The following is an 11,215-nucleotide window of genomic DNA, read 5'->3' as shown; positions in this document are numbered from 1 at the left end:
TTCAAAACTAGCACTTGATCCATAAAGTCTGACATCAGATGCATCTCACTGTAATGCACACAGAGTCAGCGGCGTTCAGGGTTGTGAGCGCTGATCACTTCCAGTATGTTATGTAATTCAGTCTGGTCATCCGGGAGACCCTGAGGAACACCAGACTAATCCGAACCGGCACCAGTGGAGTCATGCAGCGTGGATCGATGAGCCCAAACACACACATTCTGCATGGACGTATGTGCCGCAGAAGCTTTCTGTGCATTGCATCAGCCTGGGTGGGCTATTTTTACTGTTTATTTGAAAGCTGGTGCTTTTTCTAACAAACATGCAGGAAGCTTTTAGGCAAGATATGTATGAGAAATGAGGGCATATTGAGTTTTGAAATTTAGCTCCTTGGTGTCAAGACCAAAACGATGAATGTGTTCTATCATGAGCTGAATAAACAAAGCCGTTTCAAATACACCAAACTAATGCTCAAAGGGATTTTCTGACTAAGATAAAGCACACCAAGGGACACAAACCAGACTCAAACACAGTCCTCAGTGTGTTCTTGTGCTCTTCAGCTTCTCCCTGCACCTGTTGCTGGCCCATTGGCCCTAATGACCCGCTTAGATGCGCCACACAGGACTGACTTTCCTTTGTGACGCGGTTAATGAAAGCCAAGCACTAGGCAAGCGTAAGAGTGCCGTCATCGACACGCTCCAGAGGCCACGGTGAGGATGCACAGCACATCTCGACTCATCAGTGCAAACAATTACCAGTGTGAAATAAATCAGTCGGAGAGAAGGTGATTCCAAGCAGTGCAAATCTTTCATCACCTGCAGTCAGTAAAGACGAGATGAAAGCTGGTCTCGTATTCTTACAGATGCATCAACAGTCTGGAAATATTCTTACTGGTTGAACCCACTGCTTCCTGTCTGAAACTGTTTGTTTTGAAAGTGTGTCACATTTCTTTAAGCTGTGAGAGCCGAAGGATGAGTGTGTTCCAGTGCTGTGAGGTGCGCTGCTAAAATAAGGGCTTGCTTTGTTTGTTTGCTTCTTTGTGTTTTAATCCAATGTAAATTCATGCTCCAGATACACTCGTAAGACACTTTCCAGGTTAAATAAACATACTGTCAAAAACAATAACCGATACAATTCTATTTTGTAGATTTGCATTAACAAATACAATAAATACGCAATAAATAATAAATATATTTATAAACCCAAGCATAAATCAGTGTTTTTAAGCATGTTTACATCAATTCCAAAATAATAGCTATAAGAACACATTCATGTATATTTTATTGGCAAACTGATGATCAGCTGTTCTTTTTAAAAGTCTGAGCATCGGTCATCAAAGATCAGTAAACACAGCCGAGTCATGATGCTCACAGACACTGAGATGTGCTTTAACTTCACCAAGCTGAGTGCTCACAAAAACAATACAAAATACTGAAAGATGATGTGTTCTAGTCATTTCAAGTTTGAATGTGAAGTGTTGCTATCAAGCGGGTTAGTTGTTACTCACTTTGTATTAGTCTTCCCATTAACACCATTATTTATACAGTCAGACTGATTTGAGGATGCAGAACAAGTGCAAAAACAAAAGGCAGGATTTATTGCATTTACTGAGTAATAGGCCAATCATACCTCACATGACTTTGCCTCATATATCCTCAGTGATGCCCCATCAGTCCCAGCGCAAACTTTAGAGGTTTGTTAAAACTCACTGAGCTCAGCGAAGACGAGAGAGTCGATGTCTTATACTGTAACTTTACAGGTTTTTTCAGCTGCTTGCACACATTTTCAAAACTTTGCCTCTTTGTTTCAAAACTTTACACACAAATCCAAGAATTGCACACAAGATACAAAATGACTCACATCTCTTGCAAAATGAAGCAATGCATTCAAAATATCACAAACACATCTCAAAATTTGCAAACACCTTTGCCATAATATTAATTCCTGTTAGATTTGTGTGTGTTACGTAGAAAATTGTGTGTTATGCTTCGCAAAAAGTGTTTTATGAAATTGAAACCTGAGTCAAAGGCTGAGAATAAGTGTCTGGTTTTGCAGATTTGGTGTGTGCTTCTGCTGTTTGAGTGACAGCTTTCAGAAACTGTGTCACAAGGACAGATTGTGTGTGGAAGCAGCTGAAAAACACTGTAACTGCTGGTGTCTCATCCAGTCTCATCTCATCTCACCCTGAAACTAAACAGGCCTACTACCTTGATGAAACAACCAGCGCTTCTCAAGAGCCACCACCTTCAACCCAGGGTTATCGTTCATGCTTTGCTGGTGAACAGTGTGACTGTGTGGGTAAACCAACAAAGCCAATATCAAACCAACGCTAACCAGCAGCAGCCCACCTGGAGCATGAAGATTCTGTTCAAGCACTCAAACACCAGCGCTCTCTTTTCTCCAAATATCTCACAGTGCATCGTCTGGAAGAGAGCCGTTTCTCTTCAGCAGCAGCAGGCCCAGTAAACATCGTCACGCTGCAGGTGTGCGACTGAGCGCTGCAAACATCCGGCTGGAGGAGACCTTCGTGCCACACAGTCAGGCCTGCTTCTTCCTGAGGAAATTACTCAATTCTCTGTGTCTGCTGCTGAACTGAGCTCAGCTTCACGCTCTCTCAGACAGCTCTGCTGGGTCTACAGAGGCTGGTCCTGGATCAGCGCTAGAAGCTTTGTCTCAAAGCGTGGGACGCCAGCAAACTGCCAGCAGATCACAAAAACACAAGCGTGAAGTGCTTCTGCTTCTCTTGATCAGTCAACAAGAGCTGTGAAAACACCCTGAACCCCTCGTGCCAGACCAAAACACAAACATTTACATCTGAACGAGTGTTGATGTCTTAGAGAGCAGGGCAGCTGATGACTGCTTTACAGCCATATATGATATCACAACAATATCTGTGATTTACATAATATATGATAAAACAGTTAGACATAAATTCATCTTTATTTGAAAATAATAATAATAATAATTTCAACTTGATAAAAATAAATCTGGTTATAAATAAACTTTAGATAGCAATTTCTGGATTCTGTGACACCTTTATCCAAAGCGACTAACGAATGAGAACAATAGAAGCAATCAAAATCAACAAAAGAGCATCAATATGCTAGTATGACAAGTCTCAGTTAGCTTAACACATACACGTAGCAAGGTTTTTTAATTATATAATAAATAAAAAGAAAACAGATAGAATAGAAAAAGAATAGCGCAAGCTAGTGTTAAAGGCCTTTTTTTGCTTTTATTAATTGTATAATAAATACAAAGAAAAGAATACAAAAAAGAATAGAGAAGCTAGTGTAAGTTTTTTTTTTTGTAAATAAAGAAATAGTTAAAAACACAAATAAAAAGTAAGTGCACTCAGTATTCTGGTAAGTCTGCGCTCACAGAAGCTAATTTTACACGCAGGACACCACAGCTGCAGGAGTGATCATTAAAAGACTGCGTCAAACACCCACGTGAAATGTATTCCTAAATGACAATGATTAGTATGTTTATTAAAACTTAAGTATGATCCCAGCGCACATCAGATCTGTGTTCATGCTGCTGCTGACCAGAGAGAGCAGTTATCAAGATATGAAACAACTTCACAAACTGTCTTTTCAACCACATAATATCATTATTTCTGTCACAAATAATCACACAAGTACTGGGATAAAATGTTATAGTTTGGAAATAAAACCTCTGCTGTCTTTAGTAGCAATCAGAGGTGGGTAGTAACGAGTTACATTTACTTGAGTACAGTTTTTGGGTACTCTACCCACCTCTGGTAGCAATCAATATTGAGTAAATCACTTTCTTAAAGTAACTTGCCCTTTCAAATAAAGACTGTATCATCACGTTACAACAGTAGGTGGCAACAAGGGACTGTTAGAAAAGGTTTGTGGTTGAATCACTCTTTCAAGAGCTTCTTTCAGAAACACTGATTCATCCAGTATTCAAATTGATTTTTTTTAAATAATGAATGTAAATTATACATATTATTCGTTTGACATCAGGGTTTTGATTTTTCTCTGATATTATTTTTTATTGAGGGGTGTGTGCCTTTCCACTTCACACCCATTCATCTGAATTTGCCACTGGTCATCACAAAGTGTATTAACATCTGCAGGTGATATGAATGCTCCTGAGCTTTAAACTTCAAGTGTCCCAGAAGATACTTATGAAAACTACTTATTTCAGGGTTTTTTCTTTTAACAAGTGAATATATATAATTGTATGTATGCCTTTCAACTTTTACAAAAAAAACAACAATAAACTAATGAAATAATAATGCTCTTAAAGGGACAGTTCACATTCAAGTCTTTCCAACTTTACAACAACTATGTAAGTCAATGGGGACAGAAACTGTTTGCTTACCACACTCTTCAAGATATCTTCTTATGCGTTCAACAGAAGAAAGACACTTTCTCATTTTGGAACCAGATGAGGGTGAGTAAATGATAAAACCATTTTCATTTTTGGCTGAACTATCACTTTTAATGTAAAAAAAACAAAAAAAAAGCCTAATATTGATGACTAAATGCAGTGAGGATGCTGATGCTTAGAGCAGGTCAAAGGTTCCTTCACATGATCCATTGATGATGCGCTGAAGAGCGTTTGTGTCCATGAACGACAGTGAGTCAGTATCCGCTGAATATCATGAAGTTCTGTAGGCGAATTCATCAGAGACACTCAACCAGATTACAATGAGCTCCAACACAGAGAGAATAAATCACACACACGTGACTGTTTTACAAGAACAACAAACAACAGCTCATTGTGAGCAGACTCGCTCAGCTCCGGCGTCTCATTGTGTCGATGAACACACACACACACGGATCTGTTCTTGAAGGAGAGCAGCGTCTCCATGCTGCTCCACTTCCTGTCCTGGCACGGCTCGGATGTGGGCCATGAGCTCACACACACTCACACACACTCACACACACACACACACTGTCAACGCTCGGCACGTCACCCGATACACACCTCCCGACCTTCACACACAACCCTGAGTCTCTGAGAAACCCAGTGACCTGACAGACTGGGCCTGCTGGCTACACAAACACACACACACACACACACACACACACACACCGTCTCGTGTCTGTCTCCCTCCGGCAGATTCTGTTGACAAGCACTTCCCAAGCACAAGTAAAAGAGCCAGATAATGAGAGCACGCTGAACACACGAGGGGAACTCCAGCTCATAAAGCGCTGTTAGTGAGCCGCAGCTGATCAGGAATCTCATCACTCTGCAGCAGCCTGAGGAAGCGATCAATCGTCCGTCTGAGAGACAGATTTGACAGAGATGTGATCTCTGAGCCAAACGCTGATTGCTCATGCGCATGAACGAGCCGGACGGTCACAGATGTCATCAGTGCATCAGGTTCCTCTGCTGTGATCTACAGACAGCAGTGAACGTCAGCGTGCACGGTGATTCTGTCCCAGGCTTTGAGAATGAGAGCTGACAGTCAGGAACCAGAGCGATTCCCATCATCTCTGATATCACCAATCACTGGGTTCAGTCTGATTCTGGTCAAACCAAAGTAGCCCTGACCTTAAAAAAGAAGTCAACTTAATAATGTATGTACTTTACTATTTCAATGGGACTAAACTGACCCACTTTTTAATATAAGTATATAAATACTTTTAAGTGTACTTAAAATGCACCAGTAGTACATTCCGAGTACACCTAGTTTCCATCTAAATAGTAGCTATTTCTTTTTCTGAAGAGTGGTGCAGTAAAATTGACTTTAAAGATTCACTTTTCATTCATGAAGATACCATGGGAAAAAATGGTCAAAAATGTGTTGTGGTGGAAAACAAAAACTTTTAAGATGAAAATGACATGAAATTACCATTATATCCAGTAAGAGGGCAGCACAGGATCACTCATTAGCTATGGTGCCATTTCAACTCCCTAGGTTGATTTGTTTTTGTGTTTTTTTTTAACATCTTGCTTTTTAATTTAATTTTAGTACTTTTACTGTCCTAAATATGAAGTATTGCAAGTGCAGGAAGTCACAGTCTCTTGTGATTAACTAATGTCATTAAATAAATAAATACACCAAATGCCTAGAAGGGAAAATTATTTTAATATTTAACTAGTTAACGAGAAATTAAATAATTATTAATGGTATAATAATAATTAATACTAATTAGTAATGCTGTAAATATAAAAAAAAATTAGATTTAATTTTAAAGCAAGCATTGCCTTAAAACGTACACATCAAAAAGTGCTTTAGGTTTTTCTTTAATGGTAGAAGCTTATATTGTTATATACATGTGTGTATGCTTTTTTTCTCTAGTTATAATGGGAAGATTTGTGAGCATGCAGAACTCCTTAAACTTGTGAAAACAAAACATTTGTAATTTGAAACCAGAGCGCGCACACAAACAGGAACATGAGCGTTTTTAAAGTGTTTGTGTGGGAAAGAACACAATCATGACCTCCTTCCAACACCTCATCGGATCTACGCAGTCTCATAGCTGACCTATTTTGATCTCATAAAGGTGAATTGTCATTGAAAGGTGAGGAATTTGCATCAATGTAAATAAAAGAACAATTCAGTGAGTTGAGCTGTCTGAATGATTCAGAATGAATTCACCTGTGTGTGATTCATTGATAAGAACTGACTCAAACTCAGATTTGTTTTCTAATCAGGTATCACTACCTTTGATTATAAATATTACTGGAAAATACTAAAAACAGCTGAAATACTGTAATATCACATGTGCGGCACAACACTGGGCTGCTCTATGAAAACATAATATACCGTATAATGTTAAAACTAGAACTACAGCTAACCCACCTGAGAGAGATCAGAAGTCCAAGTGGAGATGCAAACTCTGAGCCCACAAAAACATTGCTCGAGCTGAACAATCATGTGAAGAGGAGGAAGACAAGGACACTTACTGAGCGCATTATCCTGTTCCTCTCATCACCGCTGCAGCAGATCCGATCTGATTCTGAAAGTAAGGAAGAAAAAACACATTGAGACACATTAAAATCTGAGAAATGACACGTAACACAGCCGACTGCTGAACTACACAAGGAAACATGCAAATGAGACATCTAGCAGGTTTAGGAGCAAGTGTTTCTATTCTAATTATTCAGTGCTTGTCATTCGTCAAAACAGATCTGCAGGACATTACAGTCCAACAGAAAGCAGATCATCTGAAAGAGCAGAACTCAAATAAGAAAGTTCTCGTGTCTCTTCAGAAGACTTGGATTAAACCACTCTATTCATATGGATTACATTAACAATGACTTTATGGATGTTTTGAAGCATGAAACAATTATGAGAGAATATTAATATCTTCATTTTGAATATGAACAAAAAGCACAGGTTTGGAGCAACATGATGGTGAGTAAATGATGACAGAATGATCATTTCTGGGTGATCTGGATTCACTCAGAAACGCAACACATTTGAGCAGTAAAACCACTGGATGAATGACCTTTCATTCGTATTCTCCGCTCTGAGTTTCGTCCGGATGAATCAGAGGTGGATAGCATGTTCACTAGCCCGGGCGTTTTGGGAAGCACGTTTTATTCCCATGAGCCTCTGCCGGTGGGAAACGGCACAATAAACCAAATCCCAGCAGGACACGCCAACCTCAGAGACTCATATCTGCATTCGCATCGTGTTTGTCTCAAAGCCTCGGTGATGTTGTGTTAACATTAGCCTGGAACCCGCTAAGAGTGCTAATGAAACAAAGATCTGCATTTGGCCTGTAATGTGGCTGCTGCGTTTCTGAATTGGAGGGTGTGTTTCTCTCTAACTCTCAACAGCAGTGGAACCAGTTCAAATTAGCGGTGAGAAAGTTGTGCCGCAGAAAAAACTCAAACCAGCTGTAGGGTAATTAAGCTAAATGGAAGATTGCAAATGACTGCAAAACAATATTTCAACTCCCTCTTCAGCAACAGCAGTAAACAAGAGGCCATCAGAGGGCTGGACTTCTTCAAGTGTTGTGAACGGCCTGAATAAGGCTTCTGCTGGAATAAGAGAGCGTGGCATTCATTAGCATGAGTGAACAAACCTTATGGCTTCATGCTGATAAATCATAGGAATAAAACAGTGCTTTACAGTGTAGATGTCACCAGAGCATGATGTTCATTTCAGGCGGCCGTTATTTGGACTTTAACACACTAGTAGGGTATATTGTGTGTGTGTGTGTGTGTATGTATATATATATCTCATGGTCTCATCTGCTCACTAAGGCTGAATTTAACAGAGTAAAAACAGTGAAATATTACATTTAAAAAAATGTGAATATGTGTTAAAGTGTAATGTATTTCTGTGATCTGCAGCTGTATTGTCAGCATCATTACTGCAGTCTTCAGTGTCACATGATCTTCAGAAATCATTATAATATACTGATTTACTGCTCATTCTGTTTTAATGGTTAAACTTAATAGTAATAATCAAAAAGCAAGTCCAATTCATTTTAAAAATCATGAAACTTGGCCAATTTAACAACAATTTATTAAAAGTAAAAAAAAAAAAACATTTTAGGGCCACATTAAATGTTTAATTTTATCCCAAAATCCATTTTTCTTTTTCCAAAATTCCGTAATTTTCCCCCGTTTTAATTTTTCTGGACTCTCCAAATCCTAAAAATTAGACAATTGAACAACTTTTTATAAAATGCTTAACAAAAAAAAAACTACAAAAAAAAGAAAATACAGGGCCTTTTCTTCTAAAATCTTCCTCCAGCATTAGTGAATGCAAGTTTGACTAAATAAATAAAGTTCCAAATGAACTAGCTGGGAGGTGGTGTTTGCCAGTGTCCCAGAAGCTCTTCATCGGCAGTAAACTTCAGATGTCATGAAGCTGCACACCATCTCTCCACCGTCTCTGTGAATGGAAATGTTCCAAAGAAGCAGGAAAGTCAGAAAAATATTCCTTGAGGAAAGAAAGAAGAACAATTTTTATAAAACATGTCCAGTCATTATAAATGCTTCAGTTGAGTTAAAACAATAGACACAGTTGAGGTCCAAAGTTGATATACACCTTGAAGTATCGGCAAAATGTTAATAATTTAAGCAGTAGAAATGTGCGATTTGTGCTCTGATGAAGCAGTTTATTCTGCAAAGTGTATGTAAACGTTTGACCGCATCTGCATCACGTAAGAGGTACATTACCTCAATCATCAGCGCAGCATCGCAGTAGAACGCTGGGAGATGCTCCTGCAGATTTCCCACAAACACCAGGTTTCCTGATCACACCATCTTCACTGGCACTGGGCTTTAAAAGTAAATAACATTTTTTATTCCTACTTTACAGGGAATAAAACATAACTTTATCATTTACCCAAATATAGATAAATATCCCAAGATCTATGAAAATTAAGAAAAGTACCTTAATTTGTTTCCCCTCATCTTGCCTTGCAAGCTTCTCTCGCACATCTTCATGAAGAATGTCCCTGTATTTACCACGACTGACGCAGCTTCCTTTGGTGTGTTACCTGTGAAATATAAGATGATTAGAGGGATCTGTAAAAGCACAGGTGGGAATATTACTTGCAAATGGAAACTATTCAAAGCATTTCAAATCCACAGGGATAGTGAGTTAATCTAGCACTTTTAGCTTGTCATGTGTGATCAGAGTGACTGACATCACCTCTTCAGTACTGGTCTGTTTCCACACTGTATCTCCAGGAACACATCTGCACTCATCCCGCAAAATTAATCACTCTAGATAAGTACAAAAACATTACATATTACAAACACAAGCAGTAATGGAACATCTCACTCTTCAAATGCAAAAACACAACAACAACATTATTTCTAGAGGTGGCTGATATTATTGAATATTACTGCTGGTTATAATATCGATTATATACATGAAATATTACAAGATCGGATCTTTGAATTGTGTGTAGTAGCGTTAAATTGAATTCTAAATTGTTTAGTTAAAAATAAAATATTGTACTTTCAGCAGCCAAATGTCTTGGTCCACGCACGCGATAACATCCCGATATCACAATGCATTCATAGCTAAATTATGACACGATGAATTCCCCTCCCGAGTCCATACAGCAAGTACAGCTGTGTGGAAGCCGCAGGAAGGACAAGACTAAATTAAGAATAAAGAAAGCTTATATCATGATCTGCAGTAATAAAGTCTCATCTGTAATCCTTGTCGTTTGATCAGTGCTCCTTCAGGCGTCACGATCACAGAAACATGGCGTGCAGTGCGTTTCTCAAACTCTGCTGAAGGAGCACATCGTGACGTAGTGTTTTGGGCGCATGCACATAAAACAAAACAGATACTTTTCATGGTTACATATTATTTCAGGCGTTTCATTTCTGTTCAAGTTCAAGTTGTCCTAATTCATTGTGTAGTTAGACCAAAGACTTTAGACTCATTCTTGACTCATTCTCCTAAGTTTTTTTTACAGTGCAGAGTAGCCTAGTCTAATTCAAATCAAATGTATTGGAATGCAAATTAATTTAGTTTAGATCTGTTAAACTTTTGCTTGCAATTAATGCAATTAAATGTGTTTAAGTGAGAACAACATAATGATATTGAAAGTATTCTGTAGACAGATGTAAGCGTACTATGACATACAAATACAGCCCTCTCATAAATGACACTGTATGTCAACTATTAAACTTCATAGAGTTCATATAGCCCAAGAGCTGGTGATGAAAATTTCAACAATACGTTTTATTGGAGTATACTGTATAAGAAAGCATATATTCACAAAGTGCATTTAAGTTTAGAAGAAAAATACATTTCAAGTGCATTAATGCACATAGTATATATTATAGACTAAATACACTTAAAATACATTCACAAAGGACATTTTGAAGAACACACTTAAGTTGAAATTAAAATCAATTATTTTACATGTGCTTTATTATATTGATAAATATATCAAAATAAGTGTACTTATTTAAAACACAATAAGATCATAATTATGTAAAATGTATGTTTAAGTAATAGTTAATTAGACATTATTAAAAAGTGCATTTTAAAAAAGTGCACTTAAGTATGTTAAGAACTATTGTCATTAAAGTGTACTCTCTTTAAGTACAATTAAGTGGCCTTTAATTTAAATTATATTATATTATCTGCAAGTGTATTTTTTAAAAAGTATACTTTTAATAATTGAAGTACACACTAAGTACACTTTTACTGAAATTAAGCACACTTCTTTTTCACACGGGATGTTACAGACTACTACAGCTAGATGGCCATGTACTGAAGGGACTTGTTTATGCTAGAACAGTT

General features: G+C 37.9%; 1 long non-coding RNA gene across 1 annotated transcript in view; it reads right to left on the bottom strand.

Moving 5' to 3' along the window:
* The window catches only part of LOC306877754, a 92,402-nt gene that overhangs the window by 20,777 nt on the left and 60,410 nt on the right, over window positions 1-11,215 (bottom strand). The window contains exons 3-6 of the long non-coding RNA XR_013784898.1: window positions 9,599-9,672; window positions 9,338-9,443; window positions 9,121-9,223; window positions 6,889-8,881 (exon numbers count right to left, since the gene is read on the bottom strand). This is a non-coding gene — a long non-coding RNA (uncharacterized lncRNA). The remainder of the gene's footprint in view (window positions 1-6,888; window positions 8,882-9,120; window positions 9,224-9,337; window positions 9,444-9,598; window positions 9,673-11,215) is intronic.

This window comes from Barbus barbus, assembly GCF_936440315.1.
Source record: "Barbus barbus genome assembly, chromosome: 12".
Classification (NCBI taxonomy): domain Eukaryota; kingdom Metazoa; phylum Chordata; class Actinopteri; order Cypriniformes; family Cyprinidae; genus Barbus; species Barbus barbus.
This window is presented reverse-complemented; position numbering and strand designations above follow the sequence as displayed.